This window comes from Haematobia irritans, chromosome 3 (genome assembly GCF_050003625.1).
Source record: "Haematobia irritans isolate KBUSLIRL chromosome 3, ASM5000362v1, whole genome shotgun sequence".
NCBI lineage: Eukaryota > Metazoa > Arthropoda > Insecta > Diptera > Muscidae > Haematobia > Haematobia irritans.
Genome location: NC_134399.1, coordinates 1258914 through 1282031, shown reverse-complemented (window position 1 = coordinate 1282031; position 23118 = coordinate 1258914). Strand labels below are relative to the sequence as shown.

Genomic DNA, 23118 nt, shown 5'->3' with positions numbered 1-23118 from the left:
CCCACCTCAGTGATGCTGAGCTTCAAAGCTTCTGTAAGTGGTTTCACTGCAACGCCCTGCGGACTCGGCTGTAAAAAGGAGGTCCCTTGTCATTGAGTTTAACATGGAATCGGGCAGCACTCAGTGAAAAGAGAGAAGTTCACCAATGTGGTATCATAATGTGAGCCTGTTGGAAATGACATAGTGTTGCCACGGCATCCTAACTTGTGACATTAGTAACAGGTTGGCTGATAAGTCCCCGGTCTAACAAAGAAAAACACATTTTTTGGTCAAACGATTATAACGACCTTCCAATTTTTTGATACCATTTTGGTAGTACTCCTTCGGTTTTGCCTCAAAATAGGCCTCAGTTTCGGCGATCACCTCTTCATTGCAGCCAAATTTTTTTCCCATTGAGCATCCTTTTGAGGTCTGAGAACAAGAAAAAGTCGCTGGGGCCAGATCTGGAGAATACGGTGGATGGGGAAGCAATTCGAAGCCCAATTCAAGAATTTTTGCCAGCGTTCTCAATGACTTGTGGCACGGTGCGTTGTCTTGGTGGAACAACACTTTTTTCTTCTTCATATGTGGCCTTTTTGCCGCGATTTCGACATTCAAACGCTCCAATAACGCAATATAATAGTCACTGTTGATGGTTTTTCCCTTCTCAAGATAATCGATAAAAATTATTCCATGCGCATCCCAAAAAAACAGAGGCCATTACTTTGCCAGCGGACTTTTGAGTCTTTCCACGCTTCGGAGACCGGTCACCGGTCGCTGTCCACTCAGCCGACTGTCGATTGGACTCAGGAGTGTAGTGATGGAGCCATGTTTCATCCATTGTCACATATCGACGGAAAACTCGGGTGTATTACGAGTTAACATCTGCAAACACCGCTCAGAATCATCAACACGTTGTTGTTTTTGGTCAAATGTGAGCTCGCGCGGCACCCATTTTGTACAGAGCTTGCGCATATCCAAATATTGATGAATGATATGACCAACACGTTCCTTTCATATCTTTAAGGCCTCTGCTATCTCGATCAACTTCAATTTACGGTCATTCAAAATCATTTTGTGGATTTTTTGATGTTTTCGTCGGTAACCACCTCTTTCGGGCGTCCACTGCGTTCACCGTCCTCCGTGCTCATTTCACCATGCTTGAATTTTGCATACCAATCAATTATTGTTGATTTCCCTGGGGCAGAGTCCGGAAACTCATGATCAAGCCAAGTTTTTGCTTCCACCGTATTTGTTCCCTTCAGAAAACAGTATTTTATCAAAATACGAAATTCCTTTTTTTTTTCATTTTTTTTTTTCATAATAACAAAAGTTGCTTCACAAAAGACGCTCTATCTCTTAAACTAATTGACTTACAGACGTCAAATTTTGACACGAATCATTTGAAGGTTGGTACTATATAAAAATAATATGCATTTAATACTAGCGACGCCATCTATGTGTCAGACCGGGGACTTATCACCCAACCTGTTAATATTATCACAAACAATTCAAATTAAAGTTTTTATTCAACATTTGTATAGAATATTATTAGTTTGTAAGACAATAAAAAGGTTTAAGAAGTAAAAGATGTGAACTGTTGAGCCATCTCAACGAGAGGTTTGCGGCAGCCGACAAACGTTTGCAAGTTGAACATCTTGAAGTTTAACGATGATTACTGCTGTATGTATTTCTGGAGTATGTAAAACTAGTACTGCAGAATTTCACACCTGAGAACTGATAGTACAGCCTAGAGTAACTAAAAAGTGTCTTTTCGTTAGGAGGTTACATTACATTCTCCAGTTACGTTAATCAGATAATACTTTCGTTTGTGTCAACTATTCTTTTGGAATGAGTTTAGGTTGCACCAAACTATGAAAAATATTTTTGTGAAACAGGTCGAAAACCTATGTTGTTAGCACCTATATTACCTGTTTATTTTCATAATTCATTATGATTGTAAATATATAAATAAATAAATAAATAATTAGATAAATAAATACATTTTTGTGAAACAATCTTAGTTTGTATCAAACCTTAAAGGTGTTGCATCGAACTAGAAAAGTTTCCATCGAACGAGTTTTCTCCCTGCTAATTCTCAATTTTTTCTCACCTCTTTCTTGGGAATTTCGCTTGGAATTTTTAATTACCTTGACACGAACTTTAAGTTATTTTCCCCCCATTTTTCAGCATATTTTCCCTAAGGCCAAACCAAATGGCATTTTGCTTAACGGAAATACAATTAATACAACAATTAATGGGAATGTTAGACGGAATGGCGATAACAAACAAGACGAAGAAAATTCTTCATAATTATTTAAATTCATCATTTATTAACGCTCCACAACGTGTTATTAAGCAAATAGTCAAATCATAAATCTTATTATTCTGCTTCCATTTTGTTGGTAGGCCCGCCGTCACAAAGAAAAAACCGCCTTTGAGAATAACAGCAAAAAAAATGGAAAAACGCCAAAAAGAGAATAACCAGCCATGGGCTATCAGGTCTTTACTTTAAAACAAAATCACATCTTACTCTGAAGCTATGGCAAAAACGCTAGAAAAACGTAACATTAAACCATAAAACACCGCACAGCTTCTTCGACCCACTCGCCGTTTGGCTCATAACACTTAACTCCTCATAACCAAAGACCCAATGGATGGTTAGACAAACGAACGGATAGTCTTGAGCGTTTAGTGGGTCCATACGACATGAATGAAACGGAGCAGTCAACTGACTCCGCATATCCAGTCTTTAAGCTACACATATGAGAAACGCTGCCTAAGTGGCGGTAGATGATAATCGTCAAACAATCTTCGAAAAGAGTTAACAAAATGTAAACGTAAACGGCCAGGCTCATTTTTTGTTTTGTCTTAGCCTACACCATCAAAATTAGCCAATATCGCGAGGCAAGCATTACATGAAATGCTTAAAATTTAACGACGGGTGGTATTTAACCCAGACGTACCCACACTCACTTCTTGGTGATTTTTTTTTTTTTTTTTGGGGTACGATAAAAACTACCAATGATATGGAAATTTCAAGAGACCTGTTAAGAAAGGCGTTTTAACAAATAAAATGCGAATTCATATTTTTTGTTGTTTTTTTTTCTAACTCCAAGTACTCAATATTCCCCAAATATGAGCAAGCACAGATCTTGAGATAAAAATAAACGAAAAACGTGACTTTAGATTATTTGAAGGAGGAGGCAATGGAACTAAGTCATTTATGACTTGTCCAGTGAAATATAATTGGGTTCAATCGAGTGTGTATGTATAGGCCAAATGGGAATTTAATGAGCGGTTATTACCTTTAAGGCTTAAAGGAATGTGAGAAATTCGGTTTCATATTTAACTATGAACACTTTCACCGGAAAGCTAAAAATTCCCAAAAATAAACTGGGTTAATTTTATTTCATGACAATTAAATAATTTTAATTTTATTCTAAATCGGCTTTTTATAATACATCCAATTTATCAACCATTTATAAATAAAAGTTACAAAGACCAATTGCCTGTTCATGAAACACAAAATCAATTCGGGACGAATCGTTCGTCTAGATTGAAACTAAAATAACTTTAGATATATTTGCTAGAAAATCCGTGAAACAATTGGGATTCCACAGACTCTGGCTTTCGAATCGTTCGTCTTGAGGCGAACGAAAATTCTACGAACAGGCAGCAAGTCTGGTGATCATTCTGAATAGGATTTAAGAATCTAAGACGGATGGTTAGGCAGTCCATTATTTAAGACTGACTTTGTCTATTGTGATACCAAACGCGGTGAAGTTCTCTCTTATCAATGAGTGCTGCCCGATTCTATGTTTAACTCAATGACAAAGGACCTTCTTTTTATAGCCGAGTTCGAACGGCGTTTCACATTACTGTGAACCACTTCGCCGTTTCACATTACGGTGAAACCACTTTGAGACACTCAGAAATGACATCAGCGGTGTATTATTCTCTCCAATGCTGAATAATGTTTTGGTGTTTGGTCGAATTTGGGATTGAACCCACGACCAGTGTTACCGTTGTGCGACTTTAGTCGCATTTTGCTATTTTTTTGACGACATGCGACTTTTTGTGCGACTTTTTTAAAATATGTAAAATGTGCGACTTTAGTCACATGCGTGCGACTAAAGTCGAACAATAGGGAAGTGCTTAAATTGTAAGCAATTTTTATACGTGGGAATTCATCGCCGTGCGCCTTACGTGAAGCCACCGCAATGGCCCGCCTTGTAGACAAAGGGTCATGGATTCAAACCCAGCTTCGACCAAAGAGCAACATGTGTTTCTACGGTGGATGCTGAATGTTTCAAAGCTTCTCCACCACAATGTGAGACGCCAGAACTCGGCTATAAAAAAGAGTTCACTTTTCAATGACAAGTTGTCATATATACATAGAAGCACTTATAACTAAGGGAGAAGTAAATCACGTATAGTATCACAATGGACACCTAACCTACGATACTTACCCTACACGGTGTTCTGGTTTGTTAAGTCGTTGTTTTGTTGCATACCATTTCAACCACTAGCTCCATTCGAGTACCAACTAATTTTTTATAATTATCAAAAATTTTTACTGGAGTCTTTCGTTTACTCCAAAAAGCCAGCAAAAGAGAGCCACGATGAGACCGAATTTGAAATTTGAGGAATAGATAAGTTACAAGTTTTTGCTAGAAAATTTTTTCCCAGTAAAATCTTGCAAGAGTTAGCGATAAACAAATAATATGTGCAATATATTTTACAGAGTCAATTAGGAGTGTAGTATAAAAAATAAATATTTTTGTTTTTTTAATTGATTTAAATGCTTTTAATTGGCTGATAATAAATTGGCACTTGATGGCGTTCTCGTACATTTCTGCTAATTTTAGGAAAGAGAAAAAATCCATTTTTTAGTTATTGCAAGTTTACGTTTTACTGGATTTTATGATACAATAAGTTGCTAAAATATCTCTTTATGTTAAAGGGCGTGTTCCTTTAGTGTTTTTGTGTCGATTTGTAGAAGATTTTTTGTAATAAAAATATTTCACAAATGTATGCGACTTTTTTATCATTGTTACTTTTTTGTGCGACCTTTTTATGAGTATGCGACTTTTTCAAAATTTCCAACGGTAACACTGCCCACGACCCTTTGGATACAAGGCGGGCATGCTAACCATTGCATCATGGTAGCTCCCCTAAGGGATATTGGCTAAGAATTTTGCTGGAGTCGGAGGTAATCGAATTTCACTCGATTCCCCAGCCCTAATTCTGGGCCCTAATTTAATTTGGGAACTTAAGCAACGTTGGAATGGACACCAAATGAGTTGTGGGGTACTTTTCTTATGCGCTTTACAGACTATCAGTTATTCCGGTCGGAATGTAGGTGTTTGTAAAGAATCTTACAGTGTGTCGGATCGATACGACTTGTCGGCGATGACTAAATAATCGGTAAATGTGTTATCGATCCCATAAACATGCAGCAGTATCGAATATGCCTTCGGACTTAACTTATAATGTGCACAATATATGGGATATGTTCGACACAAGCACTGTCGTCCGGAATAACTGATAGACTGTAAAGCGTATTACACATATAGAACTGAAACAAAATGCAAAAGTCTCAGTTTTATCAATCCTGATACATGGGAATCAAATCATTGACGTTGTTCGATACTTAGTTGTCGTTTACTTGTTTCATAAAAAAGTTTCAGAAAATAACTTAAACAATTTCGGAAATATTCTTCATTATTATTTACTTAAAAATTTAAGTCGTTTCTGAGTTTTTCATGAAAAAATTTGCAAATTAAAAATGAACTAGAATGTATGTAACGAACGGCGTTAATGCGGTATGACTTCAGTCAATTTCCCATCTTCATCATGTCATCAAAATAACCTCTTAAATACTGAGTCATAAATTCCTCTTTATTTACTCCTCTTCGTTTTTCTTCAATCTTTGGCTAGCACTTGTTATAATCCAGGGATTATCCAGAATCTTTCTTAATTACATCCTCTGGCAAATAGATGACATATGTGAAAATGAACTTTCTCAAATTCCTTGATCTTTTGTATGGGAAATCACCAATTGCTGTGAATCAATGATTCATCAGAATTTCGAATAGAATGAAAAAGAATATATAGCCTAAGAAACGTAGCCTTTCGATTTCTACTCAGAAATATTTCAAATATTTTCTCTCTTTACAAAACTATGGCTCATTGGGAAAAATTGCTTCACAGGTAGTTTACTACCAAGTTCAAGGGTGCTGGTTTGGTGATGTGTTGTTATCGCTGACGACCTTTTTTCCAAAGACAGGTTAAACGAAGTGTCATTGTCACCAGTTTTCCCTTTTACGAATTGTGTGGCGATTGTCGTTATTGTCCACTTTATAGGCTCACAACAAAAATATGACAAAGAAAGAAAAAGAAGATGCAACAAGAGTATCACAATCATCATCACCATCAGCTCATCGTAGTCTTAAGCGATTCCAAAGATGTTAAGGTATGGTCTCTAAAAGAAGACAATAACAAAAAACCAGCTAAACCACTCCTGATCTCACTGACCGCCTGTCTGTGTTTTCAATGCGCAACATCCATTGGTCGTCTGTCTGTCCGTAAGAGTCGTATGGTCGATTTGCCTTTAAGTGTAAATCCTAAGACAGTTTCATTTCCTTTCTTTTTCAAATAAAAAACATCTGAAATTCTTTCTTCAACTTCTGGTGCTTCATCATCGGTATCCATGTAGCTTGTTGTTGCTGTTGTTGCTATGAAAAATCCCTAGCTCATCTTCTTGTTTTGCCTCAGTTTTCGCAGGTAAAGGTAAGGTAATCTTGGTCTTTTTACAACATTTTCAACTTCATCAACCTAGATGCTCATATAGAAAAAAAGAAGGGATCTTTTCTTGATGGATAGAGAAAGAATGTTAAAATCTACAGAATTCTACACTGATAAAAATATAATGTTGTATAAATTAATGAAAAATTCCATTGAAGCATAGCTTGCGATTATTAAGGATTCTAAAAATTTATCTCATATTTTTGTATATTTTCTAATGTGAGCAAAATTAAACTCCCTATTTGAATATTACACAATTTTTTATACCCTCCACCATAGGATGGGGGGTATATTAACTTTGTCATTCCGTTTGTAACAAATCGAAATATTGATCTAAGACCCCATAAAGTATATATATTCTGGGTCGTGGTGAAATTCTGAGTCGATCTGAGCATGTCCGTCCGTCCGGCCGTCTGTTGAAATCACGCTAACTTCCGAACGAAACAAGCTATCGACTTGAAACTTGGCAAAAGTAGTTGTTATTGATGTAGGTCGGATGGTATTGCAAATGGGCCATGTCGGTCCACTTTTACGTATAGCCCCCATAGAAACGGACCCCCAAATTTGGCTTGCGATTGCTCTAAGAGGAGCAAATTTCATCCGATCCGGCTGAAATTGGGTACATTGTGTTAGTATATGGTCTCTAACAACCATGCAAAAATTTTTTTGGTAAAAGACCGAAAAGACCAAATCAACGCATCAACGCTGTTTTCCACATGGCATAAAATGTACAGTTATATCTTTGTTTCTACTCATTTTTTTAGCGTTGATTTGGTCTTTTCGGTCTTTTCGGTCTTTTACCACTTTACTTTACCAAAATTATAAGTCCGCTATTTGTTGTTAGATTTTGTTACGTAAGGGCTTATTTTCTTTGTAAAAATGTCAGCTATACGCAAAAAACCAAAATTACTGTTAGCATCGTGTCTTTTATTTTATACACCCTCAAAAAAATCGCTTCTTTAACATATGTTCCAAACATATTTTGCAGGAAGCACATATATTATTGCATACTGCCGAAACATTAATATGTTTGTTTTATGTGAACATATTATATGTTTGGAAGCATTTTGAGCCAAAAATATTATATGCTTGGAAGAATTTTTCCCAAACACGATTGTGCTCATTCCCTAACATACTCGTAATTTTCACTTCCACGAATTTTTTTAGTTATTGGCACCTTTCTCTGTAATACAAATAATGTTGAAGAAATTATTCACTTTTATAAATTTTTTAAATTTTACCTTTCGCCTGCACGGAGAATCGAACCGAGGACCATACAGTTTGTAAGCCAACACACTATCCACTGGGCTACGTAGCTGTTATAGGCACCAGTAGATAATTATCGTTTTAAGTTACATTTATATAGCATAGTTTGCAGCGCCCACGAGCCCATGCAAACATAACATTATTTAACAGAAACATACATTTGTTTGCCACGTGGAGCAGTGGTTAGCATGCCTGTCTTGCATGCAAAGGGTCGTGGGTTCAATCCCTGCTCCGACCGAACATTTTTTTTTTTTTTTTTTTTTTAATTTACACATTTATATTTATACTATATTAATTTTTTTAAATGAAACATCGAAATGTGCATTATTAAAGATTTATAGTCAGTAACAGTGCTTGATATAAACGAAATTGAATGATTTTTGGATAAAATATTATTTTTTATTGCAAAAATAACAATCTTGTAATAAAAAACTGTTTTTGTACAAAACTTTAAAATTTGGAAGGAATTCAAAAACTAACAAAAGAAGAACGTGGAGTCGAGTATAAACATACATACATAATTTTATAATATAAACATAAATTTATTTAGGAGTGAACAGTTTTTTACTAGCATTTACCACCATCGCTCTAAAATTCCTTTTATTTTTCTTTAATAATTCATTTTAAAGAAAATAAACTTTTTAAATTGTTTTAGCTGTAAAAGTCGAACTTAATGCCCGCTTTTATATTTGATGGTGTCCGTCAACTCCTCGTGGACTACTTTTTAATAAAGAGAAACTAAACTTTGTTTTTTTACATTTTACTGTGTAATTTTTCACTATTTCCTCCTTATTTCATTTTACCGTCCCAACTCTAAAAAGAGTATAGTGCCCTTTCGTTATTTTTATGAAGACCCCTGATTTCTTTTAACGAACCGAGAAAAAAATAATGCCAAAATGATAAACAAAACACATGTCCACACATACATAAAATGCTGCTCTCAAGGCGAAAACATAAGCTGTTTGTTTTTCAAATGTCTATTCTCTTGGTTCAGAATGTATATTCTCTTTATTCAAATTAAATAATATTTAGACTTAAACATATCAAATTTTTGGCCTTATCATAAAACAGTTTTCCGAAACAACATACAAGCGGTTTCACAGAAATTGTTCTCTTTTGACTCTTTTGCTGTGTTATATTGATATCTTTCGTCAACTCTCCCGGTTTCCATCTCTATTTCTCTCTATACTCTCTCTGTCGCTTTGAATAAAATATCACAACATATGTATGTTTAGTTGAAATTTGTAAATTTATATATGTTTGTATTCACACATATGATTTTTATGAAACATTCATGCCCCAAACATAATATATTCTAATATATTAACATAGATGTCCCAAACATTTAGTGTTAGTTTAGGAAAATTACATGTTCGCACTTAAATATATTGTGGTTTAAAATCGTGCCCGAAACACATTTTGTTTATATCGGAACATATGAAAAACATATTTTTCTAACAGTGTATGAATTTTTATATGTTTTTTTCTGCCACATTTTTACTAAACAAAACGCCGTTTTGTAACTTTTTTTAAGCCGCCAACATCCAAACTACTTACTACTACTGAGAATGAGTTGTAGACGGCTCAATTTTCTTTAATTTGAGTAGCACTAGGATCAAATAGGTCAAATAAGACGAAAGATATGCTCAAAATTGTAGGTGTACCCCCAAAAATTAACAAAAAAAAATTAAAAAAATTGTATCTCGAAAACCAATCGGCAGAAAATTTTAAAACTCATTTTCGTGTTTAGTAGGTCAAAATCAATAAGAAAAAATATGCTAGAAACAAATCACAGAGAAAATTTTGTTATTTGTTATCTAGTGTAATTATATATAGCCCCCATATAAACCGATCACCAGATTTGACCTCCGGAGCCTTTTGGAAGACCAAAATTCATCTGATTCAGTTGAAATTTGGTACGTGATATTAATATATGGCCTCAAACACCCATGCAAAAATTGGTCGATATCGGTCCATAATTATATATAGGCCCCATATAAACCGATCCCCAGATTTGACCTCCGGAGCATCTTGGAAGAGCAAAATTCTTACCATTCGGTAGAAATTTGGTACGTGATGTTAGTATAGGGTATCCTATCAGTCCATAATAATATATAGCGCCCATATAAACCGATCCCCAGATTTGACCTCCGGTGCCTTTTGTAGAAGCAAAATTCATCCGATCTGGTTGAAATTTGGTACGTGGAGGTAGTATATGATATTTAACAACCATGTGAGTTGAAATTTGTGGATGACAGTTTTTCGTAGAAGTTTCTACGCAATCCATGGTGGTGGGTACATAAGATTCGGCCTGGCCGAACTTACGGCCGTATATACTTTTTTTTTTTTTTTTTTTTTTTTTTAAGAAACCTCATTCACTTTTTATTGGAAAATTATATTAGAACTGTTTTCTTTCAATATTGAATAGCCAAGCCGTAGTAACGAAAACTGCCAAGAGGTTAATTCACAATAGGTATATAAATTGTATAAGTCTGTCATCAGCTGTTTAAATGAATTCGCAATAAGCAAATGAACAAGCAAAATGAAATCTTCAATTGAAAAATCTGTCACCAGCTGTTTAAAAGAAGTCAATTGGTAAATATATAATAAGTTAGTATTAATATTTTATAATCTAATAGAAATACGTCGTGAACGGACGGTGACAAAATGAAATGGAAACGTTCACAAAAAATCAAAACGGAATGTTCACAATTTCGCCCGCGGGCGTTCACGATTTTATGAACTGCATTCGTTTTTCTTTAGCCATGAAAAGTCTTAAAATAATCGTTAGATGTTATTATGGCAACTCCCTCGGTGGCACAATTTGCTAAGGCGACTGTAAACGCGTATGGTTCAGAAAACACAGGTTCGAGTAAGGCTAGCGAAAATCTTTTTTTTAATTTTGTTTTATAAAGTCGTAACCATAACGTTTTCAGATCATGAACGCTGGTTGTTGTTTTGACAACGCATGGTGTCATTTTATCGTTGTCAGATTGACACCGCCTGTTCTCACTTTGACATCACATGTGTGTTGATTCATTTTCATGAACGAATCGTTTTGAAATGAGCACGCCGTGCATGATTTTTTCTATGAGTGTAATAATTTTACTCTACTAGATATGTATAAGCTACTTGTACTGTTCTGGATAGAATACTAGTCCATCGATATTCCAGATGGGTCATAGAAAAGTTGCATATTACATTTGAAATAAAACAAGCCTATGTTTGTTAGTGATATTCTTGGCTTTCGGGACTAACAGCTAAGATTTTTTTCGTGTATAGACACGCAGTTCGCGTGAGTTTTATTTGGTGTGAAAGAGGAAAATACATACTAACATGTGTATTTTATTACCTTTAATGGTTTCACATATAAAATTAGAGTGCAACTTGTTTTTGTGAAAAGAGCTAAAACAGCAACCGTATAGAATTTGAAGTAAGGAAGTTTAAAAGCGAAAAGAAACATTACTTAGGGTTTCATATATAGTTCAGGATTTTTAATGAATATTTATAATGAAAAGTTGGAGAGAGAGGCACATAGGAAAAGAGAATTTGGAATTGATGATGACTTCTTGAATATATTCCAGTGCTTCAGTGTGTATTACTTCAGGTTTGTTAAAAGAATTTATTTCGGCAATTTCGAGTTTAAAGAACACATATCGTAGTATATCCAATTCACCAGTTATTTGAAATAAAGGGTGATTCTTTTGAGGTTAGGATTTTCATGCATTAGTATTTGACAGATCACGTGGGATTTCAGACATGGTGTCAAAGAGAAAGATGCTCAGTATGCTTTGACATTTCATCATGAATAGACTTACTAACGAGCCACAACGTCGAATTTTCAGTGAATGGGCCCTAGAAAAGTTGGCAGAAAATCCGCTTTTTTATCGACAAATTTTATTCAGCGATGAGGCTCATTTCTGGTTGAATGGCTACGTAAATAAGCAAAATTGCCGCATTTGGAGTGAAGAGCAACCAGAAGCCGTTCAAGAACTGCCCATGCATCCCGAAAAATGCACTGTTTGGTGTGGTTTGTACGCTGGTGGAATCATTGGACCGTATTTTTTCAAAGATGCTGTTGGACGCAACGTTACGGTGAATGGCGATCGCTATCGTTCGACGCTAACAAACTTTTTGTTGCCAAAAATGGAAGAACTGAACTTGGTTGACATGTGGTTTCATGCTACATGCCACACAGCTCGCGATTCTATGGCCATTTTGAGGGAAAACTTCGGAGAACAATTCATCTCAAGAAATGGACCGGTAAGTTGGCCACCAAGATCATGCGATTTGACGCCTTTAGACTATTTTTTGTGGGGCTACGTCAAGTCTAAAGTCTACAGAAATAAGCCAGCAACTATTCCAGCTTTGGAAGACAACATTTCCGAAGAAATTCGGGCTATTCCGGCCGAAATGCTCGAAAAAGTTGCCCAAAATTGGACTTTCCGAATGGACCACCTAAGACGCAGCCGCGGTCAACATTTAAATGAAATTATCTTCAAAAAGTAAATGTCATGGACCAATCTAACGTTTCAAATAAAGAACCGATGAGATTTTGCAAATTTTATGCGTTTTTTTTTAAAAAAAAGTTATCAAGCTCTTAACAAATCACCCTTTATTTAACTTTGTTATTCTAATTATATGATAAGGATTGATAGTGAACCGAAAATTTGTAGATGACTTATTGATTGGATTGAATTATATTTGTCCGTTCGTTTTTATACTTCTGATCTGAATATAGCTTCTACCTCAAACCTAAAGGTGAGTACTATGTTCAGTTTACAAGCTGAAAACCACCTTGTTTTCACGGTTACTTTTTGAACCAATTAATTCAAAAATATCAAGTGTTTTGCAATCAATGTCTTCCCACTTTTCCATCCATAACAGGTTGGCTGATAAGTCCCCGGTCTGACACATAGATGGCGTCGCTAGTAGTAAATGTGTAGTATTTTATATAGTACCAATCTTCAAATGATTCGTGTCAAAATTTGACGTCTGTAAGTCAAGCAAAAACTTGGCTTGATAATGAGTTTCCGGACTCTGTCCCAGGAAAATCAACAAAAATTGAATGGTATACAAAATTCAAGCGTGGTGAAATGAGCACTGATGACGGTGAAAGCAGTGGACGCCCGAAAGAGGTGGTTACCGACGAAAACATCAAAAAAATCCACAAAATGATTTTGAATGACCGTAAAATGAAGTTGATCGAGATAGTAGAGGCCTTAAAGATATCAAAGGAACGTGTTGGTCATATCATTCATCAATATTTGGATATGCGGAAGCTCTGTGCAAAATGGGTGCCGAGCGAGCTCACATTTGACCAAAAATAACAAAGTGTTGATGATTCTGAGCAGAGTTTGCAGCTGTTAACTCGTAATACACCCGAGTTTTTCCGTCGATATGTGACAATAGATGAAACATGGCTCCATCACTACACCCTGAGTCCAATCGACAGTCGGCTGAGTGGACAGCGACCGGTGAACCGTCTCCGAAGCGTGGAAAGACTCAAAAGTCCGCTGGCAAAGTAATGGCCTCTGTTTTTAGGGTAGAGCATGGAATAGTTTCTATCGATTATCTTGAGAAGGGAAAACAAATCAACAGTGACTATTATATGGCGTTATTGGAGCGTTTGAACGTCGAAATTGTGGCAAAACGGCCCCATATGAAGACGAAAAAGGTGTTGTTCCACCAAGACAACGCACCGTGCCACAAGTCATTGAGAACGATGGGAAAAATTCATGAATTGGGCTTCGAATTGCTTCCCCACCCACCGTATTCTGCAGATCTGGCCCCCAGCGACTTTTTCTTGTTCTCAGACCTCAAAAGGATGCTCGCAGGGAAAAAATTTGGCTGCAATGAAGAGGTGATCGCCGAAACTGAGGTCTATTTTGAGGCAAAGCCGAAGTAGTACTACCAAAATGGTATCAAAAAATTGGAAGGTCGTTATAGTCGTTGTATCGCTCTTGAAGGGAACTATGTTGAATAATAAAAACGAATTTTGACAAAAAATGTGTTTTTTCTTTGTTAGACCGGGGACTTATCAGCCAACCTGTTAATTTTACAAGATTTGATAAAAATATATCGTCGTCATACATATTTTTGATGCATATGGTCCACAAATTTCCACTATCTATTTGAGACTCCATATTAAACAATTTTCGTTCACCACAATTGTATTCTACATAAGTCTACACCTTCCCAGCTCGTGTCTTCAGCAAATTCCCATACAATCCTTGGTGTAAAAAATGTACGATCCAGGCCAAATGAATTGTCGTAGAGTTTACTTCAGTTTTTTACTTTTCTCATAATAGCTAAATAAACTCGAAACTCAAATTTAAATCAGCTATACAGTTCATTTACCTTAAGTTTCAACCAACGGACACATGCGCACTCTTTTCCAAAACTGAACAATTTAAAAATATTTACCTAAAATCTTGATAACATCAAATGATGTAAATAACCATAAACCCAAATAAAGAAGATAGAAGAGCAGTTAATTTATTTTTCGGCTTTTCATAACAACCTTATTCACATGTGTTTGTTTAAATTAACAAATAAATGTCAATTTTGAGTAAATAAGTCAAACATGAATAAATCGGGCAAAACCATAAGCACCAGAAAAGAAATTTGTTTTTGTCTTAAATCACAGTGGTGTCTTATCAAATGTAAAAAATAAATATTTAATTATTTGAAGAGATAAGATTTTGGAAAAACGAAAATCTATAAAAACCAGGCAAGTTTGGTGGGAAATTAAAAGAATGAAGATCCAAGAAATTGTTATTATATATAATTTTACAAAGTACCATACCCATATAAAATGCAATGTGGAATCACTTTGAACCATTATTTATTCGGGTATAAACACATTTAAAATAAAGTTATATATACCGGTTTCTCTAGAGTGAGAGATCGTTAAAAGTCATTTACGGAATATCAAATATTATCCCAGAAATGAGACTTATTGCTTATTTGTTGCACATTTAAGTGATTTTCCCAAATTTTATAAAAAAAATATTTATATAGGGCCAGATGATAATACCGCCTTAAAGCACAAAACTTTATTTTAATACTGAACCATTTGTATATTTTTTATCCTCAGTATCTAAAACAATTTTTTCAAAGCTTATTGTTTTGTCTATAAAATACCCATTTACTAGACATAATTCTCCTTTTTTAATTGAATTTTAAACAATATTCAATTAATAATTTAATTGGTTTAACAAAATTTTTAATTGAAACAAAAATCAAATACAAAAATTAATTGTATCACCCGAGTAAAAAATGAGAGATCTCATTTGATACAATTAGATATGAGTAAATCCGAAAATGGTAAGATCTAATCATATCTAATTACGACTTAGATGAAACATGGCCTAGATCTAATGTCTTACATCTGATATTATATCTAATTCTGTCTAATCATATATAGGTAAATCTGTTTAGATCTAAAGCGGCCAATTTTGAGATCTAATCATATCTAATTAGATCCAACAATTTTTACACGGGCAATTAATTTTTTAATTGGAACAATTATATTTTTAATTGACTTTGGTAATTGATACTATCATTTCTGTGATTGAGAATATTTCAATTAAAAATTAATTGGATCAAAAATTTTTTTTCTGTGAAAATATATAGGATAGATATAATTTTATCTAAGATATTAGATCTTGACCAATATTAAGATCTCATCAGATCTAATTCCATAGTAATTGGGTGTGCTTAGATCCTACCATCTTTGGGATCTAATCTTATCTAATCATATCAAATTAGATCCCTCAATTTTTACTCGGGTTAGTAGCACTTGTGATTAATGTAGGTAACATTATAATTTGTTTTGATTTTATTTGCCTTATTTCTAGGTTTCACAGGTATTTTATGAGTTACAACTCTCCAATCCGTCCGTCCATCCGTTTGGCATGGTGGCCGGTGTTTTCGGCATTTCCCTCTTATGTTGTGTATGTATGTCTGCTTTTTTTGTATTATTGCTCTCCTTTTAGTCCAGTGGCCACATTCGTATAATTCCAAAAACTTGCGTGTTCATTAATGCCGATCTTTTTTCATGTGTGAATATTTTGAAAACCAGAAAAAAACACTCTTGAATGATTTCACACAAAAACGAAAAATGAGACTAGTTGGAAAACAAAACGAGCTTTATCGTATATTTGGGTAAAACGTCTACATTTTTTGTTTTTGCTTGGAATAACGTGAGTCTGTAATTATTACTATTCAGTTGCTGCTGCAACCAGCAGTTCATATCTTCAAAATTAATAACAAAAAAAAAGCGAGAAAAAATTAAAAGTGTGGCTAACAACAAGTCATATTGGACATAATAGCTTTATGGGGCGGGTGACGGACGGACGAAAGAATGGACAGACATTATCAAAATAAATAGTTGGCCTTTGATCAAGTAGTCTTTTTGATTTTACACCATTTTAAGTGAGAAGAACTGATGACATTCTGGAATATATACCACGAAAGTAATAAGAGGGTTAGCATCTTGAATGGAGAGGGCCCTACTAACAATTTTGAAAAAATATTTTTAAGATTGGTCCCCCACACTACCGTGGAGCCACGTTGGGGCAATGGTTAGCATGCCCGCCTTATATACAAAGGGTTATGTGTTCAAGCCCATTTTCGACCAAACACCAAAAGGTTCTTCAGCGTTTGATTATACCCCTCTCAGTAATGCTGGTAAAATTTCTGAATGTTTAAAAGATTCTCTTGCAATGTGGAATACCGTTCGGACTTGCCTATAAAAAGGAGGTTCCTTGTCATTGAGCTTAACATAGAATAGGGCAGCACTAAGTGATAAGAGACCATTGTGGTATCAAACTGAACTGAATAGTCTGAGCCTGAAATATTGGGCTGCCACTATACCTAGCCTAAATAGAAAGTGTAAAAGCAGGGCAGGTGTAAAGGACTGCAGTCCATTCCTTTAATTCAACCTTCATATGTTCTATATCTTCTTTAATTTCTTCTTCTGTATTTTTTCTAGCACATAGAGTCAGGCTAATGGTTCTGGCACTCCTGGCATTCTTACAATCCAATTTTCACCATGTTGCGAGTAATCGTCGGCGGTTTTCGTCTTGCTCCTCTCAACACACTGTGTTAAAGCTCGGACTTTAGTCTGCGGACTTTAGTATTTGCTTGGAATATGAGTGCGTAGAAACCATCGGCCATTACAGCGGCGCTTGAGCTCCGGTGGTCAATCGAAGGTGTACATTTTGCAGCTGATTTTTCTTATCAAGTAAGTAAATCCGATAATTTTATCTGTTCACAAACTCTTCAATTTGGAATATGGCAAAGTTTAAATATTTTTTATTTTATTTGAAAATGGTGTAATAGCCTTTCGGCCATGTTTACAAATGCCGTCTATATTGTCGACGAAGTCCCATGTGAATTACTATGATGAATTACGGAAGTTCTATTGTCTAGCACTTCATCTTACATAGACCACTAGCCAACATACAGTCCGTCTGCCTTTTTTTTTTTTTTTGTTTTTGGCCTCATTCCCTGGTAGTCAGTTAGATATGTGGTGAAGTGTTAAGTGGGACCACCAAGTGTTACAGTTGTAAATGGTATGATAATTTGATAAAATGTTCAGTGGAGCGCATATGTACAGCCACAATGAGAGAAATTTTATGCTCGACTTGAAATAAATGAAAAATGGACAAACAAAATGTTCTAAAGACAAAACGAATTCTAATGCAAAGATAACATAGAAGCCTGGTGTTGGGATGCAACTTCGTATACAAGATAATTGATTGAATAAACAAAATTCCAGAGAATTCATTCAAGACTTCCTTGAAACTATTCAATAATAAGAGTAGCATCTATGGAGCGATATATACAAAGTCTACTTTTTCCCAAAGCCAGAGCATTTTTGGAGGAAATTCATTATTTTAGTGATACTGATCGTTATACAAAGTAATGAATTCTTCGATGGGTCCTTATGAGGACAACTTTTATAAGAAATGTTTTTGTTTGTTTTTTTTTATTATTTTTTAATAATTAAAAGACTCCAATAAATTAAAAAAAATAATTTTGTATTGCCCCAATTACGAATATACCAGAATTGCGTACTTCATTGAATCGTAAATATTCTGATCTACAATAACAGGCTATGGTTATTGTTCTTTTCAAAGACAATTAAAGAAGAAGACATGAATTGGGCTTTGATAGTGTTAGTGCTAAGAACCAGAGATTAGCCCCATACTTGTAGGAAAAGCGCTTCGAACTTACTGGTTTGATACAGACAATTTTTATTTTGCTATTTTCTCAATAGTTCCTGCAAATTTCTGTGTCGTTTGCACTAAATTATTAATTAAATGTTTCATGAAGTGTTTTCGTTCTTTTAAAAGTTAAACAAATTGCTAAAATAAGAGAATTAAGTTTTGTTACGAATGCAAAATGAAAAGAGAAACCGAAAAAAAGTTGCAACTTCTCATCGAACATGTATGGGGCTAATCTCTGGTTCTTGAGAAAAAAGAATAACAACATGCCCAATTCATGTCTTCTTCTTTAATTGTCTTTGGTTCTTTTGCTCTTTAGGTTTGTCATTTTCTACGTGTTTGTTTATTTTCCATTTTCGTCTTCTTTCGACATTGTTCTTTCTATTCTTCTATTGTAGTTTCAATCAAATCGAGACATAACGGTATCAAAAATCCAACAATCATTGACGGCAACCTCTTTAAACCACCAACAATGAAGAGCAAGTCCCAAAAGCTGGGCATTCTTGCCACTGGTTTTCCATTGATTTAGCCATTTTTGGTTAGGCCAACGCAAAAATGTTGTCCACCGAGTCCTGGTTTTTATATTTTAGGCCATAGCAGATACATTCTAGGCAACTTCAATTGCTGTCTGTCTGTCTGTCTGCTTGCCAGCCTGCTAGCTTGCCTAAAGCTGTCATTGTGGCTTCTATCATCGTTCATTTCTGCTTAGCCACGGAAAAAGTCCAACTTCAACTTCATCTCTTCTTAGATTCATTCCAAAACCCCAAATCAATTGTAGCAAGTTGGCCATAATAAAAGAGGAGACGAAGTTATCAGGTTTGTGGCGCAACAAAATGTTGGCAACTTGTGCGCCGACTCCCATGTTGGTTGGTGGTCAAACTGATCTTTTCCTTAATTGTCAGGTTGTTGTTAGCTACTTTTGCCTGTTTGATGATTGTTGGTAAGATGTCTTTCTTGGATATTTGCTGTTTGTTTTTTTTTGTTGGAGATTGGAAAAGTCTTGAAAGGGTGAAACCAACAATTGAATAATGATCTTAAAGTGATGTTGAATTTATTTTTGTATTGGAAAAGGATAGTTTTAGTAGTATGATGAAATTCAATTGATTAATTTATATCATTATATACACAAATAAATTACAATTTTATCAGAGACACTTAAAAGTGTCTTTGGTGGTAACCTTGTTTAAAAGTGAACTGTATACACGCAAGCCTTCAAGACATTGTCGGCTCATGCGAGTCCAAAAGCATATAACCATCTATACCAATTTCGATTAATTGATTAGGCAAGCAACTTACTGAATATATGAGTACTAAGCCCTCTACTAAGTACTAAGCCCAAAAAAAGAACAACTACTTTAGAATATTGGTTGAAATAACATTGACCTATATATCCACGGCAAATTGGAATATTGTTTCTTATTATATAGTTAACGTCTCCGTCTTCCTCAGAAGATCTGACATACACTGTCGATGAAAATTTGTATAACGTTTGATTCCATCCATATGCCCACTTATTTTTAGTTCGCGAAATACAGCTCGGAGTTCGTCTTACAAGTTCAGAAAAATATCAACATCGTGCATTTTATTTCTTAAAGGATCATTTCTTATTTCTCCATAGACATCTTGAACTCAATTGAACCAAAACTCCAATCAGAACAAAGTCATGATGTTCATGACATATTTTTCACAACTTATATTGCATGTGCCACCTCCCTCCCTCGCATATTACCATTGATTTATTTTTCCATAGTTTTGCAAATGCCACCAATTATCTGGCTCAAATCTAGAATAAATATTTTAACACATTTTCCATGAAAAGCAGCTGAAATACGCATCAGAGATGCTGTCATTGAGATAACTAAACGACCCAGATGTCTGGTGCTGTAAAAAATTCGAATGGCAACGATTAAAAAGCTTTGAATTGCAAATTACACACAAAATGGAACGAAAAAGAAATCACACCAAAACATGGACATTTGGAAAACAATTTTCTCATTTTCCATGAATACAATAATCCAGCAGAGGCTTTAGGATCATTTAATCATTTGTCAGTTAGAAGAGGAATTGATACGGCTCTTGCCACTGCTCGGGTGGAATTAATAAACAATGTCATGACTCCATTTACCATGCACTAGCAACCAGAGAGCCCTGGACTCACAGAAACAGAGCAAATTATTCCATTAAACTTCACCCAGTTTTTTTTTTTGTTTTGGCTAGCAATGAGAGAACCAATGTAACTTGCCACCAATGCAACTTGCAGTTCCAAAGTGCAATGTTACCATTATTTGCATACAATTTTTCCCCTCTCTTGTTATCGAAACGAGCTCAAACCAAGAGTACCACAAAGGAAAAAGCTTCCTTATAGCCAACCACTGGTGGTTTTCAATATGGACAACTTTGTACTGTGGAAGAGAGTTTCCAGAGGATTGATAGACTTTGATGGTAACATTGGCAACAAGTACTAGCAATAATAAAATGAAATTATTGCTGGGAGAATTGGTAATTTCATAGTTGGCCAACGTGATGGTGATAAAGTGCAATAACATGTTTTAGTTTAGAGATTTTCCATGGTTATTTTCCACGATAGACTAGATCAAATAAACTCAATTGCCTCCAATTTTAAAGTGAATCACAGATAGAGGTGAACAAAAGAAAATATGAGAATATTTTTTCGAATAGAAAGATAATTGGTACTCAATTTATTAGGAGAAAGTAGCTCAAATCGTGAAAAATTGATTGATTGATTTGCCAAGTGATGATCAATGGATTGCGATAGCGATATGCCAGTATTTATCATAATCATAGAGTACGAAACAAACTTTGTTCAATTATATATTCTTAAAGAATTTGCAAAAATAAATATAGACCGATAATATAGTTGATAATACACGTTGTTATATTATCATAAAAATACAACTACAACAAATAAATACTTTCATGTTTATTCTTTCAGTTTCTGCGTCGAAAACCAGCTTATATACACGGTTGATTTTCTTAATCCATTAACTCTCCAAAGTCAAAATATTAAGCAATCAATGAGTTTGAACTTTTACCAAAGGAGTTTTGAAAGATTTTAGATTGGGGCGCATTTCCTTGGTAGCTTCGTAATGTTAGATCTTCCATTAGTCCTTTTTGTCCTTTGATATGAGTTTGCAGATTAACTGAGCAATATGAAAATATCCATGTTTAATGTATGTGTCAGTCATCTCATTGAGAGATTTTCGGTGGTCGATTTTCAAATTGAAGAATACAGAGTTCCAAGATTTGTTTGCAGTTTCTTTTTGGGGTATTTGGAATTTTATATCCCAGCTAATATACCATCTGTATCATTGAGTTTTTGCTAGAAAAACCAAAACCTTTTTGTTCATAATGAATGCAGCAATCTGTGAATAATGTAAGTAACAAGTATTACTACTGGGAATTAGCATTTCAAACTTGTTCACAATGAGAGGTGCTGCCAGAGTATGTAGTGCTAAAGTATAGTCCTCTGTTGTTAGCAGGACTCATAATATTTTAACGGTCGTACTGTGCCGATTCTCCTCTTCGGTCCGTAAGGACACCTCTCGTAGTATTAAAGTGGATTTACATAGAGACAATTAATTGCTTTAATTCCGCGCGTAGTCCATTGATTTTTGCTATTAGACCTACTGTGAGCGACTCATTTCTTTCAAAGACAAACAAAACAACTTTTTAATCAATGCTATAAGTATGCAATTCCACCTTAACTACTGCACTCTGTCTAGCTAATCTATCTGAAGACAACAAATGCAATATGACTTTCAGAGCATATGCAGCTGTTTTACAAAGGCCTTCTAAGATACTAAAATAAGCTATTTGCAATAATCATAGCTATAATGAATGAGCCGGACATTTCCTCAGCAAGTACATAGGTTATGAAAGGGTTAAAGGTTTTAGTACTCAGTTTTCGCCTTTTTTATACCCTTCACCACTACTGTGGTACAGGGTATAATAAGTTTGTGCATTTGTATGTAACGCCAAGAAGGAAAAGTCTGAGAGACATCGTTTAGTATACCGATCGTCTTAGAATTAAATTCTGAGTCGATTTAGCGATGTCCGTCTGTCTGTCTGTCTGTTGATGTATTTTTGTGTGCAAAGTACAGCTCGCAGTTTTAGTCCGATTGTCCTAAAATTTGGTATGGGGTCCTGTTTCGGCTCAAACACGATCCCTATTGATTTTGGAAAAAATCGGTTCAGATTTAGATATAGCTGCCATATATATTTTTCACCGATCTGGTCATAATTGGCATGTATATCAACCGATCTTCCTCAAATTCCGTACATCCCAATATTTTATGAGTCTCGAAAAACTTGCAAAGTATCATCCAAATCGGTTCAGATTTAGATATAGCTCCCATATATAGCTTTCGCCTGATTTACACTCCTTTGTCCACAGAGGCCAATTTTTTGCTCCGATTTAGTTGAAATTTTGCACAGGGAGTAGAATTAGCATTGTTACTATGCGTGCCAAATTTGGTGGAAATCGGTTCAGATTTAGATATAGCTCCCATATATAGCTTTCGCCCGATTTACACTCATATGACCACAGAGGCCAATCTTTTACTCCGATTTAATTGAAATTTTGCGCAGGGAGTAGAATAAGCATTGTAGCTAAGCGTGCCAAATTTGGTTGACATCGGTTCAGATTTAGATATATCTCCCATATATAGCTTTCGCCCGATTTACACTCATATGACCACAGAGGCTAATTTTTTGCTCCGATTTAGTTGAAATTTTGCACAGGGAGTAGAATTAGCATTGTTGCTATGCGTGCCAAATTTGGTTGAAATCGGTTCAGATTTAGATATAG

At 35.1% G+C, this 23118-nt stretch overlaps 1 protein-coding gene and 1 long non-coding RNA gene across 9 annotated transcripts in view; one reads left to right on the top strand and one right to left on the bottom strand.

Moving 5' to 3' along the window:
- Nucleotides 1–23118, top strand: part of LOC142228622 (uncharacterized) — a 288986-nt gene that overhangs the window by 131848 nt on the left and 134020 nt on the right. Inside the window, exon 4 of the long non-coding RNA XR_012720223.1 lies at nucleotides 17054–17305. This is a non-coding gene — a long non-coding RNA (uncharacterized LOC142228622). The remainder of the gene's footprint in view (nucleotides 1–17053; nucleotides 17306–23118) is intronic.
- Nucleotides 1–23118, bottom strand: part of boi (brother of ihog) — a 174277-nt gene that overhangs the window by 147143 nt on the left and 4016 nt on the right. The window lies entirely within an intron of this gene.